The following is a 9,730-nucleotide window of genomic DNA, read 5'->3' as shown; positions in this document are numbered from 1 at the left end:
CATAGTAATTGGGGAAAGAAACCTGAAAAATGCCAAAATAGAACAAAAACAAATCCTCCTACCCAGAGGTAACTGTTAAATATCTGTATTCAAAGATCTATTGCACAACAATGCGAATATATTTCACATTACTGAGCTGTACACTTAAAAATTATTAAGATGGTAAGTTTTGTTATGTTTCTCACAATTTCAAATGTTTAAAAATGCACTCTCCACCACATGGTTCTTTCAGAGATTATATTCCATATGTTTCAAATATCAACTTTGCCCCTAAGGGACAGATACTTCATTTCCTCAAAAAGATCTGGTAGGTAGAAAACAGAAAAAATCAACACAAGCACTTCAGAAGAGAAAATGAATGTCTCCTTTTACATGGAACTCTTTGGGTACTTTGCCATTAATGATCACCAACTGTGTAATACCAAAGACCTGCACCGTCACAACCCATCTCATTAAAAGCATTCTAATTTGAAAGTCATGCTTTTATAAATGCACGTGTAAAATAAATGGAATTGAAGAACTGCTACAGCCCTTTGCACATGTTTAGCATCTATTTCTTTGCCTCAAGAGCTTCCTTATAAATGACACGGTGAATAAATTTGCAAGGAGATGCCAGCTTCGTAAGCTTCCCCCAGAATTATTTCTTTACCACAGTTGCAGAAATCATTCCATCAATGGTAACACTTGCATAATTTCCCCATCAAACATTACATTCATTTAAAAATTTAATCCCCAAAATATGTCATCATCAGAATATCCTTCTTCAGTGAAGTACAGTAAGAAATATTTCTTTCTGCATTTCATTATGAAAACAGAATCTAGAAGATTCTACAATTTATGATAAAATAACATAGCAAGCTTTCTAAAATGTGTACTTAATCCTGATACATTTCTTCAAATACTTGGCAATACTGGTATATTTACACCAGTATCTCCTGTCCAATAAACACATTTTAGTTTGTCACTTAGTTTTCAACTAATAGTTCAGCTATTTTTATTATAGCAGGAAAAACAATGGCATATTGTCTCCTCAACGGCATATGACTTTTAAAAAAAGAAGTATTGTATTATTCCTTTATTATGCTGCTGATAAAGACATGCCCGAGATTGGGAAATTTATAAAGCAAAGAGGTTTAATTGACTCACAATTCAGCATGGCTGGAAAGGCCTCAGGGAACTTGCAATCACGGCAGAAAGGAAAGCAAGCATGTCCTCCTTCACATGGCAGCAGCAATGAGAAGTACTGAGCAAAAGAGGAAAACACCCCTTACAAACCCATCAGATCTCATGAGAACTCACGATCATGAGAACAGCATGAAGATAACCTCTTCCATGATTAAATTACGTCCCACTGGGTCCCTCCCACAACATATGGGGATTATGGGAACTACAATTCAAGATGAGATTTGGGTGGGGACACAGCCAAGCCATATCAAGTATGCTTAGATTTAGCTTTTGTTTATTTCTTTTTCTTTCTTATTGATACATCATATGTACATATTTATGGGGTGTATGTGATATTTTGATATATGTATATACAACGTGTCATGTACAATGATCAAATCAGGATAATTAGAATAGCCATCACTTCAAACATTTATCATTTCTTTTATGAACATTCCATGTCTTTTCTTCCAGCTATTTTGAAATAAATTATTGTTAACTATAGTTGCCCTACTCTACTATTGAACATTAGAACTTATTCCTCCTATTTAACTGTATGTTTAATATCCACTGGCCTTTCTTTATCTCCTCTTTTTCACCCTCCCAGGCTCTGGTAACCACCATTCTACTCTCTACCTTCATAAGGTAAATTGTATTAGCTCACACATTTGAGTGAGAACATGGGCTATTTGTCTTTCTGTGCCTGGCTTACTTCACTTAACGTAATGCCCTCCAGTTCCATCCATGTTGCCACAAATGACGGAATTTCATTCTTTTTTATGGCTGAATATATTCCATTGTGTATAGGTGCCACATTTTCCTTATCCATTCATCCACTGATGGACACTTAGGTTAATTCCATATCTTGGCTGTGGTGAATAGTGCTGCAGTAAACATGGCAAGGGGATACAGGAATCCCTTTGGTATACTTTTCTTTCCTTTGGAAAAATATCCAGCATTGAAATTGCTGCATCATACGGTAATTCTATTTTTAGTTTTTTAAGAAACCTCCATACTGTTTTTAATAATGGCTGTACTAATTTACATTCCCACCAACAGTGGGTGAGAGTTTTCTTTTCTCTGCATCTTTGCCAGCATTTGTTATTTTTTTTTCTTTTTGATAACAGCCATTTTTACTGGGGTGAGATGTCTCATTGTGATTTTGATTTGCATTTTTCTGATGATTAGTGATGTTAAGCTTTTCTTTATATTTCTCTTGGCCATTTGTATGACATAAGACTATGTTTATTAAAATAGTCAGAAACCTCAAAAGCAGATGCTAAATATGTATGAATATGCTTAGTACACTTTAATGATGTTCTGCATTGCATAAGGCAGGCTTTTAAACATCACCGAGAAAGATGTAGAAGTTTGTCTTTATGTCTTGGTTAAGATAAAGTTTTTAAATGTCTTGCTAATGACGGTAGTTTTATATTTAATTAGCTAATATGAAAGGTATAATAAACTCACAGGAAAAGTTTTATGATTCGTAATGTTGTAGTTAATAATAGACAAAATGTGTTATTAATAATATTTTGAACGGTTTTCTTGAAGCATTGTTTTTACTTATGTGACTAAAAGAAAGAGCCAAACCAGGAGTCACATCTGCCATTTTCTTGCTATTTATTTATGTTAACATTTCTAGTATTACATGTAACCCACGTTTTCTTCGCAGGAGTCTTTTCAACTCAGTTATCATTTTGGGAATATTAGCTTACATAAAACCAGATGTTGCAATTCACATTTAATTAAGTGCAATTCACATTTATTTAATTAAGCATGCATAAACCACAAAACATTGCGAAATGCTAGAAATAAGTGACCTAGTGAAGGTGCCTCTGTCAATCCTCCATGTTGCTGAATTTCTACTTCTCCCTTATTTATGGGAAGTGACAATGATCACCTGACATATAGCACAAATTGGGGTGCAAGTATTATTGCACATTAAATAATAATACATCTTAGTTTCTTTATTTTCAAGTACTTTGACAAATTTCTATCTTCAGAGCAGTTTTATGTTTATGGAAAAATTGGGAAGACAGACGAGAATTCTCATATACCCTCACCTAGTTTCCCCATTATTAATCTTGTTCATTACATATAATACATCAGTTAATGAAGCACTATGGATTTATTATTATCAACCAACTTAATTTCTTTTAAAATTTTTAAACAAAAACTAAATGGATATAAAACTTCTAATATTCTCTGCCTGTGCCCCCATGGACATTGTTGTATACAGCAAATGTAATACATGAAAACTACAACCCCCAGAATGCACTGTTACTAAGACCCTTTCTGATTCCTCACTTATTCCCTGGGTACAACATCCCTAGTCTCTCACCTCCTTCACCATCTCCTCACCTCCTCCCTTGTGGTCTCCAGTGTTTTTTGGAATTTTCCATCTCTGCCTGAATTTAGAAAGGCGATCGGTTGCAGACAGGTGGAGATGAAAACAGGACCATGAAACTCGGGCAATTTCCAGAGAAGCCTACATGGGATAGAGAACACCTGTCTGCCTATTTTATGGTCCCTCTGAGCCTGGGTTCATGAGCCAGAGAACATTTGTTAGGGAGGTGCAAACCATCTTCATCTCTGCTTTTGCAGATGGTATCTGATTTGTGAGCCAATCCTGAGTGTGCCGTAAGTAAAAGCATGATGGGTTATTCTCAGCCCAGCTCCATCTGCTTTATAATTATTGTCACTTCTTCCAAGATTCTGGCACTGAGTTGTCAGTCTTCATTTGTAACTGGCTTTGCTTTGGCTTTGTGGACATCTCAGCAAGGGGTTTGGAAACGCTGATTGGAGGCTGTTAGCCAGGCACCATTTAGAACCAGAAGTCTCTTTGGCTTACTATGGAAATTCCCCAAATAGCTCTATTTGGGGATTGAGAAAGCCTAATGAGATTGAGAGGCTGGCTGGCTGACAATAAGAATCTGCCAAATTAGATGTGTTATTAGAAATAAAACAGATTCTGAGTAGCCAAAAAGGCACTGCACAAATAATGCACTTTGCTCACTACAGAAAAGGTAAGTTTATTTAGCTTTCTTCCACAAGGGGAAATGCACCCCATAGGACACATTGGACATCTCAGTAAGAGGGAGTGGGTGGGGGCTTCTTCTAGATTTCAGTGCATTCTGGGTGGTTCTAATGAGAGTTTAAGGCAGTGGGGGCCAGTTCTGGATTGGATTTTGTCTAGAAGTAAAAACAATTTGGTGATGGGTCATCTTAATATTTATCTGGAGGCAGGAGGATGAGAACAAGTTGGTATTGATTAAGAAGGAGCAGTAACACACATTGCAAGGTGCATTATGAAGCTATGATTCAAGGCAAGAATAAATACTTTCTATGACGTTTTCAGCTCAAATAGCCATGAAGATTTTTACTTTAAGAAATAAACAAGTAAACAAGCAGTAACCAATGCATAAGTTGAAAGAGGGGGCTGTTTAGTCATTTTGTGGTTGTAGAGTGGCCTTATGTCTGGCTTGTTTACTCATGATCCTGGAATGGCTTTTTTTGAGCTTTACTTGTCTGCCAGAGTATGTTTACATTCTGTTAGGACCATCACAGCCTGACTGCCAGCACCATTTTTCACTTTTTCACATATTGTCTTTTTATTCTATGCAACAAGTCTATGATTGTAGGTACTATTTTATCATTGCATATTCCAGATGTGGAAATGAGTCAAAAGAGAGATTCAACAACCTGTTCTCATGTTGTTAACCACTGAACTACTAGAGCCTGGTGGGGAGAGCTTTTCTGTTGTTCTTCCAGGTATATCAAATGTCTAGGATTTTGGCCCAATGCAGTTCGTGATAAGTTCTAAATTGATCATGCGTTTACTATTTGAGTCATCATAGAACTGTCTGAACTGGCGAGTGCTAAAAACCTAGGGCAGAAAAGGAAGATGATATATTAGGCTCCCGTGACTATTAGCCATCATTATGCTGCCTGATGGCCTTGGATAAGCTACACCTTAGATTGAAACTAGAACTTAGAAAGCGAGCTCCAAGAGATTTAGTGGCAGTTGCTAAGCAAAGGGGTTGTATTTTAATAATAAAAGTCCTTCTGCCTGACAGCATAAATCAGATGTTCTCCCCACTACATCACGTTCTGGGCTATAAGACAGATCATCTGGCGGTCTGAGACCACTGAACATAGACACAGGTAGGAAGCTGTAAGGAAGAAAGCTAGACTTGCTCCTTTGTGACTGAGGGTAGTTATCTTGAGGTTGGAAACACATATGTGGGCAGTGTAACTCCATGCCTGACGTGGATGCATATGCTTCTACTCTGCTTCTATTTCCAACTCTAAAACTCATTCTGTTGAATTTTCAAGTGGCTGCTGGCTCGTTTCTGTTATAAACTTGGCCATGCCTCTCCCAATGGAAAGGCAGATAACTACATCTTTGTTCTTTCACTGTCTTATTATAGATCCAGTATACATGTGAATTTGGGTAGAAGGAAAATATATTTGCTCAAATTTTGCAACTTGACTTTTTCTTCGTGAAGACAAAGCAAAGCACTGGGACAGTTATTATGTAAATCAGAAAAAAACATCAAAATACTTGTTTTTAAAAATGCATGTCAGTGTTCTACATGTTGATTATGGTGGTGGTTCCATAACTGTATGCGTTTGTCAAAATTCATATAACTATATGCTGGAATGGGTGAATTTTATGATAGGTAAATTAGACCTGAAAAAACTTAGCTTTCGAAAGTTGCGTGTTAGAGGGCAAAAAGAAGCATTCTTATGGCCAAGAGCCACTGGACATCTGACAGCTTTGCCCTTCATGTCATCTCACTCTTCTAGGCCTAGGCTGAGATGAGTGCTACAGAGCAGAGTGCCTGGGGGGCAGGGTTCTTTCGGCAAGCCCAGGGTGGAGTTGCTGGTGATGCTGCAACCTACAAGTGAAGATGCACTGTGGTTGGGCTTTCCTTAAATCTCTTTAATAAGACAGGTCCTTTCCATAAAGGAAGATGAGGGTCCTACAATGCATAGAGAGAGGAGCAAGGAATAGAAGTTAAAAAGAAGTAGAGGCCAGGCACGGGGGATCACACCTACAATCCCAGCACTTTGGGAGGCCAAAGCAGGAGGATTTCCTGAGCCCAGAAGTTTGAGACCAGCCTGGGCAACATAGTGAAGACCTGTCTCTATAAAAATTAGCCAGGTATGGTGGCGCATGCCTATAGTCTCAGCTACTCAGGGCACTGAGGCGGGAGAATCACCTAAGTCTGGGAAGTCAAGGCCGCAAGTGAGTGTAATCAACACTGCGCTCCAGCCTGAGTGTCAGAGTGAGGCTCTGTCTCAAAAACAACAACTAGATTAAAGAAAAAGAAAGAAGTAGAGCCTGGGTCAGTCATTCCAGGTGCAGGACACATGGAGCGGCAGGAGATTATGGTGCGGGGGTGATGATGGAGGAGTGGGAGACAATGGTGGGGGCAGGAGAAGACAACTCAAGGCAGGCTAAAATACACCCCTGGAAACATCCCCAACTAAACAAACCGTTAAACAACAAGAGCATCACGACCTCCATTATTTACCATTGCTCTGGAAATTCTGCTCATTGCAATGAGCAGACAAACATATGAGAGAAAAAACTCTTTGGAAAAGGCAATTATTATGAACCACAAGTAACAATATTGTTAACCCAGAACTTCCAAAGAAATCTACTGAAAAGGTATAAAAACTTAAACCAAATTTTGATAGTTGGCAATTACAAAATAAATGTACAAAAAGTTTTCCCAGTATAATACTTACCAGATGAAAAATACGAAGAAAAAAAGTGTTATTCGCAATGGCAATACTATGTATAAACTAGACAAGAGTAAACTGAACAAGAAATATGCTGTACCAGTATTAAGAAAGAAGAGGAGGAAGAGGAGAAGGAGGAGGAGGAGGAGCAGGAAGAGGAGGAGAAGAGGAGAGAGAGAGAAGGAGAAAGGGAGAGAGAAATACAGAGATTATGCTTCTGCATTGGAGCATCTAGTATTTAAAAGATAAGAGTTCTTTTGAAATTAATGTATAAATTTAATGCAATGCTAATCAAATTTTCAAAGGGATTCTAGAGTTAATTTGTAGATACAATTGAGCAAAAATAACAGGAAACCATTAGGGTAAAGAGAACAATGAAAGAGAACTTACACTAGCAGATGAATAGACATATTTTAAATCTATGGTGATGAAAACAATGGCTTTCTCTCACCAGAATAGACAAACTAATTAAAGCAACAGAAAAAAAACCCTGGAAATATACCCAAACATATAGAGTACATGATAAAGGTGAACTTCAGGTCAGTAGCATGAGGATGAATGACTAAATAAACTGATCTTGATCATTAGTTATTTTAAAAAATATGGATTCTTATTTTACATCAATTTACCACAAGAAATTTCCAAAAACTAAAGAGTCAATTATGAAAAGTTAAATAAATATAATAAAAGAACTATTCAAAAATTTAGATGAATATTTTCATACTCTTGGGGTGAGAAAACCAAAGGCAAAAATTGTAAATAAAATATTAAAAGATTTAGATAGACACAAATTGAAAACCTTGCTTTTGCAAAATGCAATAAAGAAAATTAAGAGGTAAAGTAAAAACTGGAACATATTGACAATATCTGGTTTTAAAAGGTTAATATATAGAGTCTCACAAATCAAAAAGGAAAAGATGAATGCTCCAGTAGAAAAATAAGCAAATGACAGACAGTCATTTCACATGGATTGAATACAAGAGCTCATCAAGAGTGAGAAAATGTCCACTTTCACCTATAATCAAAGAAACAGAAACTAAAGCCATAATGAAATATGATTTTCACGGGACAGGATTGAAAAGTAGAAACTGTAAGTAGGTGCTGGTCCTCTTAATTTTCATAAAAGATTTTGCTGTGATCCTGGAGAAGGAGGTCTGAGAACAGCAGCTTTTGGGGCTACTCTGTCCATTATGGAAGTCATTGGCCACCTCTGATCACCGAACATTTGAAATGTGACTAGTTCAAATTGAGTTGTGCTGTAAGCATAACATACACTCCAAATTCTGAAAACTTAAAACGAAAACATATGAATGTAAAATATCTAATTAATGTATTTCATATTGATGGCAAGTTGCAAGATAATATTTTAGATGTGCAGTTGACCTTTGAACAACACAGGGGTTAGAGGCTCTGACAACTACGTAGTTGAAAATCCTCATATAACTTTTGACTCCCCCAAAACTTCACTACTAATAGCTTACTGCTGACCTTTTAGAAGACTTGTAACATAAACAGTCGATTGACACAATTTTGTATGTTGCATGTATTATGTACTGTATTCTTGCAATAAAATAAGTTAGAGAAAAGAAAATGTTAAGAAAATCACATGAAAATATAGTTACTATTTATTAGTAGACAGGAATGGATTCTCATCCATTTTCTTACATATAGACAATAAATTTACTATTGGAAATGATAAAATGTCCATGTGTGACATAAAAACTGGTGTAAACTAATCAAATCAGTGGGCTTCTCCCATTTTCCAGACATAAACTATTCACTCTGGGAGAACCAAGTAAGAAAAAAACTCAATTTCTTACCAGCCTAAATGCAGAATCACAATTAGACTTAAAAGGTCATGAAAAAATAAAATTTTTCAAACTGGAGACTGTAGAGTATATTTCATATTCACTACACATGTATCTATATGGGTTTTAGCCACAGTTCCATTTATTACAACATAAATTAGGAGCAATTTTAAAGTTCAATTATAGATAAAATATTAAATAAACTATAGTGCTTCCATATAATGAGTACCAAATAGTTATTTAAAACAGTTATAAAAGGGTATTTGGTGATACAGTGAGGTGATCATAATATTCTTTTTTAATACTACCTTTATTGAGGTTTAATTTGCATATAATAAACTGCACATATTAAATAATAAAATTTGAAACATTTTGACATATGCATACCCATGAAACCATCACCATGATCAAAATAATAAGTATATCAATCACCCCCCAAAAAATTATTGTGCCACTCTTACACAGCCCTCCCCATTCCCGGGCAACCACTGATAAACTTTCCGTAAATATAAATTACTTTGCACTTTTCAGAATTTCATATATATGGGATCATACTGCATATATTCTTTTCTCATCTGACTTCTTTTATGCAGCATGATTGAGATTCATCCACGTTGTTGTGTATCACTTGTTCCTTTCTTTTGATTGTTGAATAATATTCCATTGTATAAATGTACCACAACTTGTTTATCCATCACCTGTGGATGGAAAAGTGGGTTATTTTCAGGTTTGGACTACTACACCTAAGGCTACTATGAATACTCATATACATGTCTTTGTATGGACATATGCTTTCATTTATCTTGGATAAATATACATAAAGTTGGAATTCTGGGTCATAAATTAGGTTTCTATTTAACTTAAGAACCTGCCAAATTGTTTTCCAAAGTGGTTATACCATTTTACATTCCCATCAGCAGTGTCTGAGAGTTCTGTTTCTTCCACTTCCTCACTAACACTTGGTATAGTCAGTCTTTATAAATTTTAGCCATTCTAGCTAAAAT

At 36.1% G+C, this 9,730-nt stretch overlaps 1 long non-coding RNA gene across 1 annotated transcript in view; it reads right to left on the bottom strand.

Moving 5' to 3' along the window:
* Positions 1 to 1,168: 1,168 nt before the first annotated feature.
* LOC108537231 (uncharacterized) overlaps positions 1,169 to 9,730 on the bottom strand; it is a 56,972-nt gene continuing 48,410 nt past the window's right edge. The window contains exon 4 of the long non-coding RNA XR_001887732.1: positions 1,169 to 1,243. This is a non-coding gene — a long non-coding RNA (uncharacterized LOC108537231). The remainder of the gene's footprint in view (positions 1,244 to 9,730) is intronic.

The sequence above is a fragment of the Rhinopithecus bieti genome, unplaced genomic scaffold (genome assembly GCF_001698545.2).
Source record: "Rhinopithecus bieti isolate Rb0 unplaced genomic scaffold, ASM169854v2 scaffold_315, whole genome shotgun sequence".
In the NCBI taxonomy this organism is placed as follows: domain Eukaryota; kingdom Metazoa; phylum Chordata; class Mammalia; order Primates; family Cercopithecidae; genus Rhinopithecus; species Rhinopithecus bieti.
This window is presented reverse-complemented; position numbering and strand designations above follow the sequence as displayed.